Source organism: Herpailurus yagouaroundi, unplaced genomic scaffold (genome assembly GCF_014898765.1).
Source record: "Herpailurus yagouaroundi ecotype Mexico unplaced genomic scaffold, PumYag 165, whole genome shotgun sequence".
In the NCBI taxonomy this organism is placed as follows: domain Eukaryota; kingdom Metazoa; phylum Chordata; class Mammalia; order Carnivora; family Felidae; genus Herpailurus; species Herpailurus yagouaroundi.
The window spans coordinates 12,755,625-12,770,016 of record NW_024412406.1 but is presented as its reverse complement, the minus strand read 5'-3'; the positions used below and the strand labels follow the sequence as shown (position 1 = coordinate 12,770,016).

At 39.9% G+C, this 14,392-nt stretch overlaps 1 long non-coding RNA gene across 1 annotated transcript in view; it reads left to right on the top strand.

Moving 5' to 3' along the window:
* The window catches only part of LOC121038133 (uncharacterized), a 29,115-nt gene extending 15,432 nt beyond the window's left edge, over positions 1-13,683 (top strand). Inside the window, exon 3 of the long non-coding RNA XR_005794179.1 lies at positions 13,229-13,683. This is a non-coding gene — a long non-coding RNA (uncharacterized LOC121038133). The remainder of the gene's footprint in view (positions 1-13,228) is intronic.
* The last annotated feature ends 709 nt before the right edge of the window (positions 13,684-14,392 follow it).

The following is a 14,392-nucleotide window of genomic DNA, read 5'->3' as shown; positions in this document are numbered from 1 at the left end:
GAGTTTTCCTTTTAAAGTTTTGGTTAGCCTATTATTTCCCCCAACCGTTATTTACCTCTTTAGGCTGCTTCAAAGTTAAACAATTGCCTATAATGGCTTCTGATAATGTGCCTGGGGAATAGATTTTTTTTGCACTGAATGAGCTCTGAGTCAGGTTAAATAAAGACATCTTTACAAGTAGGGTCTTCCAGGAACTAACAGGTCAAATAATGACAATTCTCTTGGAATGAACTTTCATAGGAGTGCCATTTTCTACCTTCCAGTGGCTTCAAGGCTGCTGGGTTTCACTGTGATTTTGAGCTGTCCATTTTCAAGGCTACTGTGGCGTCAGAGAGGAGGTATGGGAATAGGGTAAGTTAAAATGCCACAAATCACACAGTCCTTTCCAAGATTCAGATGTTTTTCTTAAAAGAAAAAAAAAAAATACTACCCAGGTTGCTGGAAGCCTTTGGTTAATTTCTAGCATTCTGAAGATATTGATTCTGACAATTTTGGTGAGTTTTCTTATTGCTTTTATGGAGAAAAGACTTTTTGGAGGTCCTTAATCTGCCATTTTTGCTGACATCATCCCCTTTCCCACTGAATCTTGATATATATTATGTATGTCATTAGATCCAATCATAAGGGCAATAAATTAAGTGCCAATTCTCCTGTTCACCTGTAGGAAGGAGAATGTTAAGAGGAATATGTTGAGGAATTCGTGTTCAGTCTTTTCTGAAGTTTTTAACTTCCCTTGATGCAAGACTCAGGCAGACCAGTGGAACCAAGGAACAGCTAGCTGCAGGGATTCGAAATGCTTGTTTAACACATTCTCATAGGTAAACACTCTCCTGTGCATTTGTGTTTTAGCCTCTTCATCTTCTGAATAGCTTGTCTGCAGTGAGACTTTCCCTGGCGGGGGCTGAAACATTCTCTTGAGAGAAGTGGGTGTAGGAACAGCTGCGACTCAAAGGCTTTCCCTCCAGATACGAGAGGAAAAGCTACTTAGAGGAAGAGGTGGGCTTAACTATTTGCATCTATGCTTATACAACTTGATATTCTCTGATACTTTTACAAAACAGTCCCTAGGTGAATAAAAATAAACAAAAAGTATTTAGCTTCTTTTATTCTTATCTCCCAGCTATGTTCACATACAAGCACAAGTCTGTCGCTACTCCCGAGTGGTGGAGATTCTGGAAACCAGTAGTCATTCCAACTCTGGAAATGACAATAGTCATTTAACATGTATTCAATCAATACATTCTGTGATGAGCCCAGTTAAATGAAATTCATTCTTTCAGCAAAGACATGGTGAGCATCTACTACGGACTAGGCATGTGATTACATTTGGTCATCATTCTCCAAGAATTCCAGAATTCTATTTCTTCTATATCTGGTCGCAAACCATGAACTATAGAATTGACTGTATTTTTACTGCCCCTTCTTTTAGTATAAACACAGCACAAAGTGATCCAATGTCACACAAAATATTCAAGATTGTTGTGTTTCCTCCTCTCCCGCACAGACGTGCGCACACGCACCCACGTGTGCATGTACCCACACACAAAGCGAAATAGAAAAACTACCTATAAAACCAAGGGATGTTAAGTGAAAATAGTTTCTTAACCTCATACCACTTCCTAGTATGAGACAAGGAATACTAGAGAACGGGTCATGAGTTAGTTCTTTTTTCCGCTGGTGTTGCTCAACATGCAGAGACATACTTCGATATTAATTTGAGACAATGAGATTGTGGGAAAATTTTCCTCTTGAAGGATTCCACCTCTACGCCAAATATGTTCGGGGTACCATTTCCAAAGAGATCTCATTACTTTGTCTGGTTTAGTATTCGGAGCGGTGAGATTGCCAAGGCTTAACTGTTTACTGGCTGTCACCTTGTGTCCTCTCTGTCCACAAGCAGACACAGTTTGCATGTGGCTTGATATTCCCAGCTATGTGGGGGAGGGTGGGAACACCGACAGCTTCCAGAACGGCTGTGCTGGTGGACGGCTGGATGCAGGTGCATATGCTGCCTCAATTTGACAGGCTTTCAGGCTTGCATTATCTCTAGTGATATCCAATATCCTATCCAATAATGTCCTTAAAAACAACAGAAGCAGCACACTTACGCGTATTCACCAGGGCGTAGAGTTCCATAACGCCCACTCAGATCTGCACGGATAAAACATCTGCAACGTGTTATTTTTGTGATCTGCCTGGTCACAGTGTCACAGTAGCTTAGAAATTAAATCATGCACCTGACATCATGATACTTTGTTATCTGAACGATTTTCTTTTTGCCTACATCCTCCGTAGTACATAAGGATTCGACCTCTTAAGGTCTTAGAACAGTTCCTTGCCAGAGTTGTACAAGGGATAGGTAGTCACTGCTGACCGAGTTATTCTTCTCGTCAGAGAACAAAGAACCTCAAAGAGAACAGAGAACCTCAAAGTCAGGGGTTCTGTTCCAGTGTCCGATCACTTCAGTTTAGTCCCCCTCTGCCACGAACCCACTAGGGTTGAGTCTCTTAACTTTCTAAATCTCTATTTTCTTGGCTGTAAATTAAAATGAATAATCCCTGCCTGGCAGTACTACAAGGCAGGCGGAGAATGAAGTGATGAGGACAAATGTGCAAGTAGTTTGGAAATGGCTGTCAGAGGTAGACCAGAGCCAAAAATTACCTCTCCTCTCTGTCAGGTTCTCACCCATAAGAGAGGAATCACTAGCCAAACGGGGGTCCAAAGGATCATCATTTTAGGCAAAGAAGTTGCGAATAAAATTCTCGGCTCTGGGAAGTCGAGATTGGAAAATGTGGCTTAAACCTGAGGCCCAGATCGGGTTTCCTCTCACCCAACCCAAAGAAAAACCTCTGTATTTGCAAAGAGAGCCCAGTCTGCTGTGCAGCCTTCCAGTCCCACTTACTTGAAGTTCAGAGACGGCTTCTGGAGGGCAGGAGGAACTGGAATGCAGAGAGAATGGCAAGCATCCCTACCGACTGGAGTAGGTTCTCCCAACGTGGGCTAGTATTCAGAGACAGGAAGTACCATGGCTGGCACCAGAGTAGGAGAGGGAACTCACTGCCTTCGCACAGATCTGTCAAAGGGAACTAGATGCCGGGCCACAGGTGAGCACAGGCTCTACTGGAAGCCAGGCTCCCACCAAACAGATGAGCACCTCTCCCCGCTGAGGGGGAGAACAAGCAAAGGGAGAAAGAGGTTGGGAGTGTTGGCATCGTCTCTCTCCAGAGTGAGGAGGAGACCGTACGTCTGCCCCTCTGTGGATTTATGACGGAGAACGAGAGTCTCTCCCTCTCATCCGACCATGGCAATGAGATGTGCACATGGCTTAGGGTTTGCTTTTATAGGGTTCGCCTCAGTGAAAAGTCTGAGGAAATTGTTTATATAAGGTACATTAGAGGCTACTTACACAGTCCCCTAATTTTACAGTAAGAAGGGGCCAAGAACAGGTTGGTGACCGGCTCAACTAGTTGATGGCAGTCGTCTAGTTCTTAGGAAGAAGATTAGATCCGGAAAACAGGGCACTCGCCAGGGAAGGTAGGACTTTGGCGAGAGGATGTGGGTTGCCAGAGAGCAGCGGGGTACCCCGGGGAGCAAGGGAATGTGTTCTCATACAGGAGAGGGAAGAGGGAAATGGATGTGAAGGAGATGAAGGTCATAAGTTTGTTTAAAGTAATTTTATGCAAATGTTAAATTGTAGCTATAATGGAGATAACCAAGTTAAGCCATTAGCATGATTTGCATTATGTGAGGAAGGAATAAGTACTTCCTTCTCACCGCCCTTTGGAAGGTGCATTTTCTCCTCGGTAATATTTATCCTTCAGTCCTTATGATGGAAAAAGCACGCAGGATTCCTCTGGGAAGTGGGATTCTCAGTCCACCTGGTAAAAGTGGGGCTGGCCTACTCCCAATGCTAATGGGCTGTGTGCCGACTTAGACCTGGGCAGTCAGAACATTTCCTTTCTCTACCGCGGGAACTGGTTCCAGGAAGGGCATGTGACCCAGTCCGGGCAAATGACAATCTTTTCCTGAACCTCTTACAAATGAAAATTCCCTTTGCTGGAGAGTTTGCAGCTGAGGTCGTGTAATATAAACAAAGAGCTACTGTTGACCGTCTTGTCACCATGAGGAAGGAGTCGCTTTGAGAATGAAGGCAGCCCAGAGAAAAATGAAGCCGCAAGATGGGGAGAAACCTATGTTTCATTATATCTTTGAGCATCTTAATCGGACATATCCAAGGACAACATCCCACTACAGTTTTCGGTTACATGGGCCAATACGTTCCATACATCCCTTTTGTTTTGGTTTAAAGCACTTTAATTAAGATTTCCGTCACTTCAAGTCAAAAGAATCCTAATTCACTTTCTCTTTGGTACCTCTCAAAATGTTATATGAGGGCGTCTTTTTTTCTCCTCTTCTTTCTTTTTCCTCTTTATTCATCCAGGTATATCTCAACCTGAATAATAAAGCAAAGAATCAAATCCTGTTTTTTAAAGGTCAGGAGAATGTTCCATTTTTCAACAATATTAGGCCATGTCTTTACCCAAGACTGTCTTCAGGTTCACAGCATGGTTATATAAGAAAAGAAAGCTTTTTATAGTTATTTATTGCTGCATCACCCACCACCCCAAAACTTTGTGCTTATAGCAACAATCATTGTATAACATTTGGTGATTTCGTCTGTCAGGAATTTGTCCAGGGATCAGCCAGGCGATTTTTCTTCTCCACATGGTATCAACTGGGGTCACTTGGAGATGTTCAGCTGATGGCTGGCCTGGCTGAGACAGGCCAGGATGGCTTATGCCTGACATCTTGGTGAGGATGTCTGGAAAGCTGGGTTCAACTGGGGATCCTTCCCATTTAGCCTCAGGGCTTCTTCACCTGTTCTTTCACGGTGGCTCAGGACTTCGTGAGTGATTGTCCCGAGTGGTCCTGGGTGTCAGCTGCGAGACCTCTTGTAACCTAGACTCAAACGTCAAAAGATGTCATTTTCACTTCATTTCTGTTGGTCAAGCAAGTTACTCAGGCCAAACTGGCTTCAAGGAGGGAAGGAATTAGGTAATTAAACTCCATCTCTCAGTGACAAAAGTCGCAAGTTGTCTGTTGCCGTCTTTAATCTACCGCAGGGTGGGGTAGCAGTGAGGAGAGCTTGAGCTTTGGGCTCGGACAAACCTGTCTAAGCAGAGCTTCATCATTCCCTAGCTGTGATTATGGAGATTCCGTGTAAAATAGGGAATACTAAAACATCATGTTGAGAATCAAGTGAAACAATTTGTGTCAAGTGTCCCAGGACAGTGCTTGCTACCTAGTAGTCTTTCAGTAGGTTGTATTTGGATTTCTTTAGAGAGATCTAGAGCCTTGATTATATGTTTTCTTTCTGCCACTTTGTGGAGGCACTCATGAACTCTAGGGGCCTCTTCTTGGTTCCAGAGCTGACAATGTTGCAGATTGTTGCAGATACTATCAGTCTGCCTGGGGCCAGGATCATTTACTTCCTAGACGAATGGCGTCAGCAGAAGGTAACAAATTCAGCATCTTTCTGCGGACTGCAGTTCCTCTGCAGCATGGGCTTTCTCACCTCACTGTAGCCCTGGCCACAAGCTAGACTCAGATCAGGTCTGAGTACAGTTCAGCATGTGCTGACATTGAAGGGCATTAGAAAAGCCAGTTGAGGGGCCCCTGAGTGGCTCAGTCGGTTGAGCGTCCGACTTCGGCTCAGGTCACAATCTAATAGCTTGTGAGTTTGAGCCCCGCGTTGGGCTCTGTGCTGACAGCTCGGAGCCTGGAGCCTGCTTCGGATTCTGTGTCTCCCTCACTGCCCCTCCCCTGCTCACGCTGTGTCTCTCTGTCTCTCGATAATGAATAAACATTTTAAAAAATTTAAAAAAAAAAAAAAAAAAAAAGGAAAAGCCAGTTGAGAGCTCAGCAGTTCATCTGTGTAGAAATCTCATCTGTGACATCTGGGATCCCCGTCAGCCTCAGAATTCCCTTGATATTGACGTCAGTGTTCTACATTCGTGAAGTCCCTTCGTCTCGAGCCACCACCCCCCTCCTCTCTTTATGTCATCATAATCATAACAAATTGGCTGTACATGCTGGCTGTCTGGGAGGGAAACAAATTTTATGGTTCTAGTATAATGGGAAGAAAGGAGAGACACGCACAATGCTTGTACTTGGAATTACTAAACTCTGGGAGCCGTTATTATCATCCCCACAGCTGAGTCTGTGGGTTTGCATTTGGTATATAAATTCCTAAGGGCTACTGCTGAAAGTTATGTGCGGAAGGGTGTTACTGATGAATGAGGAGTCTTCTGTATGATAAAGCTTAATATTTTATTCGGTGTTTTGCATAAAATTAGTGAAGTGTCATGAGTATATGGATGTTGTCATAATTTTTCAGTGGGTTGAGAAAAATAGTGCCTTTTAAATGAGGCTCCCCCTTTAAAGTTTTGTAAAATAGCGTTTTGATTATCATTGGCTGTCTCAAGATATTTGTGTTGTCACTTCTTTAAGTCATCTCATGTTGCAACATTGAGGCAATCTGGAACGTGGGTTTGCAGTTTCTGTTCTGAGGAGCAGGCCAGCTGGGAGCCCCACACAGATTATATGCTCCGCTGCTGTGGGAAAATAGAAACCTCACTCATCACTTAATGACCCCTATAGATTCAATAATTTTTTTAAGTATATTTTAAAATAGCGGTTATTGAAAAATCTCTATTTTTTAATAAGGATATTTCAACTCAAATATTTGAAAGAAAGATGATCAATTATTATATATTTTTTAAATTGATTGGAATGTCAACCAGGTCAACAATGGATTTTTTTTTCGTATTTATTTATTTTTGAGAGAGAGAAACAGAGCACAAGAGGGGGAGGGGCAGAGAGAGAGGGAGACACAGAATCCAAAGCAGGCTCCATGCCGTGACATCTGGGGCTCGAACTCATGGACTGTGAGATCGTGACCTGAGCTGAGGTCGAAAGCTTAACTGACTGAGCCACCCAGGTGCCCCAACAATGGATTCTTAAACAAGGTGTTATATATCTTATCTATCTTACTTTAAATTTTAAGGTCACATTAGCTAAGGATATAATTTTAAGAGGATATATATTGGGTTGAAAATTACAGTCAGCCAATGGTGTATTACCACATTATTTTTCTGACAATTCAGGCATTAAACTCAATTTATGGGAGGGAAAATAATCCGAGTTTTGTTCTTCCTCATTAAGTACTTCATTGATGCTGTCAAGCCATTTGAGCTGTGTTTGCTCCAGTAAACTGTGGACACAGCAAGACCTCTTTTATTCTCTTAAATGGAAGTGTTCGTTGGGTAATATTTGTGTAGTGGTTTGAATTCCTCAAAATATACACATTGTTCCCTAAATTCAATTGTATGTGCTAAATGTCTCATAAAACACACAAAATCATTTCCCACTATAATTACTTTAAAACAATACAATTTTTGAATATATAATGAGGCCTGTTAACTAGAATATCTACTTCCCTCTCACTTTAGCAGCATTCCCAAGACCTACCTATTGTCTCTGTCTGAGTACATTTTATCATACAGACAAAATAAGTATCTCTGCACTAGTGGAAAACCAGTCATACTGAACCAATTAAAGCAAGCAAAGGAAAGAATTAGCCGAGAAAATCTGTGGTGCTTTACGGATGAGATGGCCTATACAATATCGTACCTCACATTATCATAACTCACAGACTTCTTACTTTCTTAATGAGTGACAATAGCAAATCTGGAAAACATCTGCCTTGGAAAAGAACACTAACTGCTCTCTGCTTAAAAAATGTTGCTCGGCTATGACCGTACAGCAGCCATGCGTATCATATTGTGGTATGAGATGTCTTGGTTGTGAGAAATTAATATTTTCATGTTTGATTTCAAATGGTCTAGACCAGAATTCTGGCATAATTCAAATCGATGTAAAGCGATAGTTCGAATAAAGAACATGATTTACTATTAGCAAAACTTCAACACTGCTACCTAGTTCCCAGCGATCGTTATCACTTCGGTGAAGGAAACTTAGCAAACTTTTGTGATTTTGTGCCATCTAAACAGAAAGTCTGCCATATAAAAAGAAAATCTCAAAATAACCTCTCATTTATATAGCTGACCATTTCAACTGGTAAACATCTTTTGGCTGCACAAGTAAAATATATTTTTTAAGAATCCCATTACCCCCCATAAAAACCTCTGCCATCAGAATAAGTTAATGAACATTCCCACCTGTGTTTTCATCATGGGCAAGAGTATCCTTCCTTCTCAGTACCAATTGATAAGTGTTTGGAAGATCAAAGAATAACACTTTTTGGAAGAAGGAACAAGAAACAATTCTTTTGGAAGAAGGAACAAGAAACAATTCTTGTATCAGTCTGTGTTTTGCATGACCTCCCGAATTTTTCCAAGTTATTGTCAAGTAGGTCTGTAACTTGAAAGTATCTGCTCATTTATTTTTATTCCTCCTTGTAGTGAGAGGTAAGATCACAGTAGTAAACTGCTTTCACACTTTGGATACATGTTCTCATTGCACAAATACTACACTGTCAATTTGTAAACTGCTGCAGAATCATGGGAGTTTGGAAAAATGATAACTAATTCTTTTCTGGCTTAGAAGATAAATTCAGTCATGGAAAAGAATTCATTTTCAGACCATCTCAGATATTTGTCATCTTTTTTTTTTTTTTCATTTCAATAGCAATGCATTATTACTACAAAGTGTGAAAAATTTCATTCAAGAGTGACTTTATCCAAGACATTATCTAATAGAACAGCTGGTACTCTTGTTCACATTGACCCTGTTTTTTGCAGACCTTTCACTTGCCCTTGTTATAAGGCAAAGCAGGGTCTAAGTTACTTGTATTATTTATTTAGCTCATAGTCTGTTATTACATTTGATGACATCATACACAGGAACTGAAGACAGAGTTTTCCATGTGCCATTTGAGTCTTAAATTACATAGTTAATTTAATCTCATTTTTAACTACTGAAAATACTCCCAAATTGTGCGGTTGACATTTTTAATATATCTGTGTACATATAAAAATACATGTATATGGTTTCAGATAATTCTACTTTTGGTCCAAAAAGCAGATTTGAAGTTCTAATCTTGTTAGTTGCAGAAGACAAACCTAGCAGTGTAGAGAGAAGACTGAGTTGAGTTTGGTGGTAGCTTGTGAATATTTCTGACTCTAAACAGAATCATATACTATTTACAGTTGTCTTTTGGACGCAGGTGCATTGTGGGAAAGTAACCCACCACTGAAGTCACACAAATCCTTTGCTTCAAGTCTTTTAGTCACATAGTAAGAAATTAACAATGCTGTATTTGTTTTCTTTTTAATATTTCTCATATTTCTTATTCTCATTCTGTAGGAATGCATTCTAATCCAAGGACACATTCTCATGCATTCATTAATCCTTGTGCTCCAAAACGATTCACATGAAAATTCAAAATCAGATGGTTTCATGTGTTCCAACTTAGCTTTTGCTAAAACAGGGTCATCCTTGAACTTGTCATCTGCTGAGGTATTGAATTCCCTATTTGACTCAATTACATGATCTTAAGAATGTGGCCATTTGCCATTTCTGTCTCAACTCTGAACACATGTTTTTGCATCTAACTGTTCAGCTTTAGGAATCCCTCAATTATAAATGACCTACTGAAAAAAAAAGAGTAAATCATTTAAGGAGCTACCTAAGTAATACATAAAAATGCTTCTGTTTAAAGATAAAGTATTATTAATGTAATTTTCTGGTGATGACAAGTTTTAACTCTTTAATGTCTGAGTTTAATTTTAATTTAATTTAATACTACAATGTCTGAGTTACAAATAGTTTATAGAGTAAAATATTTCTTTCATTGTAAGAAGAATTTTTATGCATTTAATGAAGTTGTAATCAAGGCAATATTTTGAGAGAAGTAGTTGTCATTTTCTTCTCATTTAAAACAGTATCCTAATGTGGAATAATTTAATTGTAAAAAAAATTTTGATATGTATTTATTGTGTTACTCAGTTTTCTTTTTTTATTATTTTGAGAGAGACAGAAAGAGAGAGAGAGAGAGACAGAGAAAAGACAAAGAGAGAGGGAGAGACAAAGAGAGAATGAGCGGAAGAGGGGCAAAGAGAGAGAGAGAGAGAGAGAGATAATATCCCAAGCAGGCTCTGCACTGCCAGCACAGAGCCTGACATGGGGCTTGATATCACCAACAGTGAGATCATGACCTGAGCCAAAATCAAGAGTCGGACACAACCTACTGAGCCACCCAGGAGCCCCTACTCAGTTTTCCTTTAAAATGAAGTAGACTGATATTAGTTTCAGATATTTATAATTAAATGATTGAATCAAATTAAACATGTATTTGTCTTCTCTGCTGGACTAAAAACTCTTGAGGGCACAGATTACGTCCTGTTCATTCCTCAGATGAATAGTTGACTAGGACAGAGTTTAGCGGATAGTAGGCGCTCAGTAATGTTGAACTGATCTGAATGAACCTTTATGTGGCCAGATGTAAACCTATTGTATAACCCCTATTGATTATTTATATATATATATATATTCAATAGGGGTTTTGATACATTTAATATATCTGCATATTATGAGATATTTTATGATTTTGGCTTTTCAGATCACTTTCACATAGTTATATCATTTGAACCTTTTGGGGTGGTGGGCCTAAGAAATTAGTCCATTTTTCTTTTTTTCTTTTTTTTAAGTTTATTTTTGAGAGCGAGAGAGGGAGAGAGACAATCCCAAGCAGGCTCCACACTGTCAGCGCAGAGCCTGACCTGGGGCTGGAACTCACGAACTGTGAGATTGTGACCTAAGCCAAAATCAAGAGTCTGCAGCTTAACCTGTTGAGCCACCAGGTGCCCCAGTCCATTTCTCTTGTTTGAAGTCATACTCCTGGTTAATTTCATAGCAGGAACTGGAAACCAGTTTTTTTTTTTTTCCTTTAAAAAACTTGCAGTTTCTTTACCCTATTCTTACTCACCCTTTTATGAGAAATATGCGAGGTGGGTCAAATTGCCTCTTTGCAAAAAAAAAAAAAAGCCTTGTTAATTCAGCTTGCAGAGGAAGAGTGTTGAACAAACTCTCCTACCCACACAACAGGAAAAAAAAAAAAGTCAAGAAGCTGGAAACTAATGACTTTTCTTGAACCCATGAGAGAATTGAGATTGCAGGGCAACAGCTCTCCTGAGATGTGGGGAGAGACAAGCGCTTGCGAAGAAAGATGTTGTCAAAGTCCAAATAAGCCAAAAAGAAGACCCAACCAGGTATGTTTAATGAATTGCTAAAGGCCGAGTGGGAATGTAAAGTTCCTGGAGGCTGAAGACATGTGTGTGTATAGGAAGTCTCACTCTTGAAGGATTTTCCTTTAGGAATTCACAGGGAAAGTTGGGGAGAAGCCCAAGAAAACAGCCCCCGTGATACTGGCTGAAGCAGGGGAAAGAACAGAAGCCGCTACCGACTTGCAGCCAGACTCCTCTTCGCTATCATCTCTGAGGAACAAGAGCCTTAACGTGCAGGGAAACGGGAACAAAAGTGGAGACAGAGGTCCTCGGGAGGGGGGTGGGACTCTGTGTCGGCCCATTATAACCTCTGGAGAAGGAGCAAGAATACTTGAGAATGTCCCAGATGCAAGACCACAATGGCTGCCTACATCTGAGGCTTCTTAAGAATGCCTCCTTCTGCCAGTCCTCCTTCTTCAACACAGTGGAGACTAGTGGCAACACAGTTAGGAGTGGAATACAGCTAGGAGAGCTGGAAGAGCCAAATTCTGTCTCTGTTGCGCAAAGGAGAATGCCAAAGCCCCTCGGAGATCCGAAGCCAGTAAGGAAGCAAGCTTCAAACCCAGACCACCTTCTGACTAGATTCAAATGAACACCTACACTAACAACTCAGCGGAAGGAAAGGTGTGCTCATCTCCAAGCATAACAATTCTTTATCTCCACATATATCCTCTTGTATAATAAGTCCAACTTTCAACAAAAAAAAAAAACATGAGGCGTACAAAGAAGGAAGACAAAACACAGTTTACAATGGCGAAGAAGTTAACAGAGCCAGACTCAGATGTGACCTACCTGTTGAAGCTATCAGATGGGGAATTTAAAATAGCTATGGTTAATATGTTAAAGGCTCTAATGGAAAAGGTAGACAACATGCATGGTCAGGTAGATAACGTTGAGCAGAGACCCGGAAACTAAAAAAGAATAATTCAGTAACAGAGATGAAGAATGCCTTCAACAAATCAAAAACATAGCTTTGACATAGCTGAGGAAACAGCAAGTGAGCTTGAACATGTAGATCAATAGAAATTGCCCAAAGTGAAACACAAAGAGAAAAAAAAAATGTGGAAAAATAGAACACAGCATCCAAAAGCTGTGGGACAATATCAAGTGATACAGCCCAGGCATAAATGGAAATGTCAGGAGAACAAAGAGAGAAGAGGGGATGAAAAATATTTGAAGAAATAATGAGTAAGAATTTTCCAAAAACCCAGCCCCGGTGAACATCATATTCAGACTTCTGAAAGCCAAAGACAGAAAACCTTAAAGGCAACTGGAGGAAAAAATGATACTACATCAGGGTAACAAGGATAATAATTACAGTAGACCTCTCAGTAGAAACCCTGCAGACAAGAAGACGGTGGAATGGTGTCTGTAAAGTGCTATAAAGGAGGAAAAAAACTGACTTAAAAATATATTTCAAAGGTGAAGCAGACACTTTTCTCAGACAAATAAAATTTCAAACAAACCTTTCAAATAACAAGTCTTTCTCAGACAAAGACAAAGAAAAATTAATGTAATTTAATAACCACAGATCTGCTCTATAAAGAATGTTAAAAGAAGTTCTTCAGCTAGACGAGGTATGATATGATTAAAAAAATACTTGGATTTATGCAAAGAATGCAGAGTGGAGGTCAACGGGATATTTTTTTCTTATATTTAATTGCTCTACAAGCTAACTATTTAAAGCAAAAAGTTGTATTAATGTGTTTATCCTAGTGAGAAAAGAGCAGTGCATGACAACAGTGGTACAAGGAGAGGAGAATTGGGGAATGTATCGTTACATTGTGTATGAAGTGGCATAATGTTATTTGCAGATAGACTCGCAGACCATTAAAAGTTAAATGTTAAACAAGAGGTATCAGTCCTCTGTGGAGAAGACACTGAGACCAGCTCCTGACTCACCACTTTTCCTTCTTGCTCAGGAAATCATGCTGCAGCCGTGGGGCAGTCATGGCTCTCAAGGATGCCGGAAGGACTGGTGGAATCAGAGGGAGGCAGTTCACGGAGTTAGAATCACCCAAACCATCCACGATGTAAAATCCCTGCAAGTGTGCATGACTGGACCAGAGGTGCAAAGGAAAAGAACCTTCAAATGAAAGGACTGGCTGGGATGCCTACCAAGACTGAGAATCACCATGAGAAAATTTGGTGGTGAAGGATCCAGGCATGGCAGCATTTCTAGATGCAGATCATTGACTTGCGCCGTCCTTCCAAGATTGATAACCACATTACTTCTATCGGCATTGAGATTGAAGTGATTATTGCAGATGCTTAAATCAACTATTTTAGTAATTATCCACTGTTAAAAAAAGAGGCATAAATAAGAGGCATAAATAACTATTAAAATGGAATAATAAAAATCTCACTAATTTAGAGAAGGCAGAAAGTGAAATAAATAAATAAATAAATAAATAAATAAATAAATAAAACAAGAAAAAATAGAGCATATAGAAAACAGCTAGCAAGATCATAGGTTTTAATCCAACCATCACAATAATCAGTTAAAAGCAAAGATTATTAGATTGGGTATAGAAATAAGACTCAGTTACCTGTTGCTACAGGAGACTTACTTTAAATATAGACATAAACAGGTTAAAAGTAAAAGCATATACTATGCTAACAGTGTTACTCCTCTCTCCCACAAAACAAAACAAAACAAAACAAAAAAAGAAAAAAAGAAAGAAAAGAAGGAAAGAAAAAAGAAAAAAAAAACAAACCTGGAGTAGCTGTGTTAAATTTAGTCAAAGCAGACTTCAGAGCAAGAAACATTGTCGGATATAAAGTAGACCATTACATAATGATAAAAGGATAAGTTCTCTGAATGCACCTAACAGTCCTGAAGGTGAACGTATGTAATAGCAGCGTTTCACAATACACGAGGCAAAAACTGGTGAGTCTGAGAGGACATACGGACAAATCCATAATTATCACTGGGGACTGCAGCACTTTTTTTATACTTGCTCACAGAACAAATAGCCAAAAAATCAGTAAGGATATAAATGATCTGAACAGCACTATCAATCAACTTGACTTAAGTGGCATCACTGCATCAAAGAACTTCAGAATACACATTCTTGTTAAGTGCA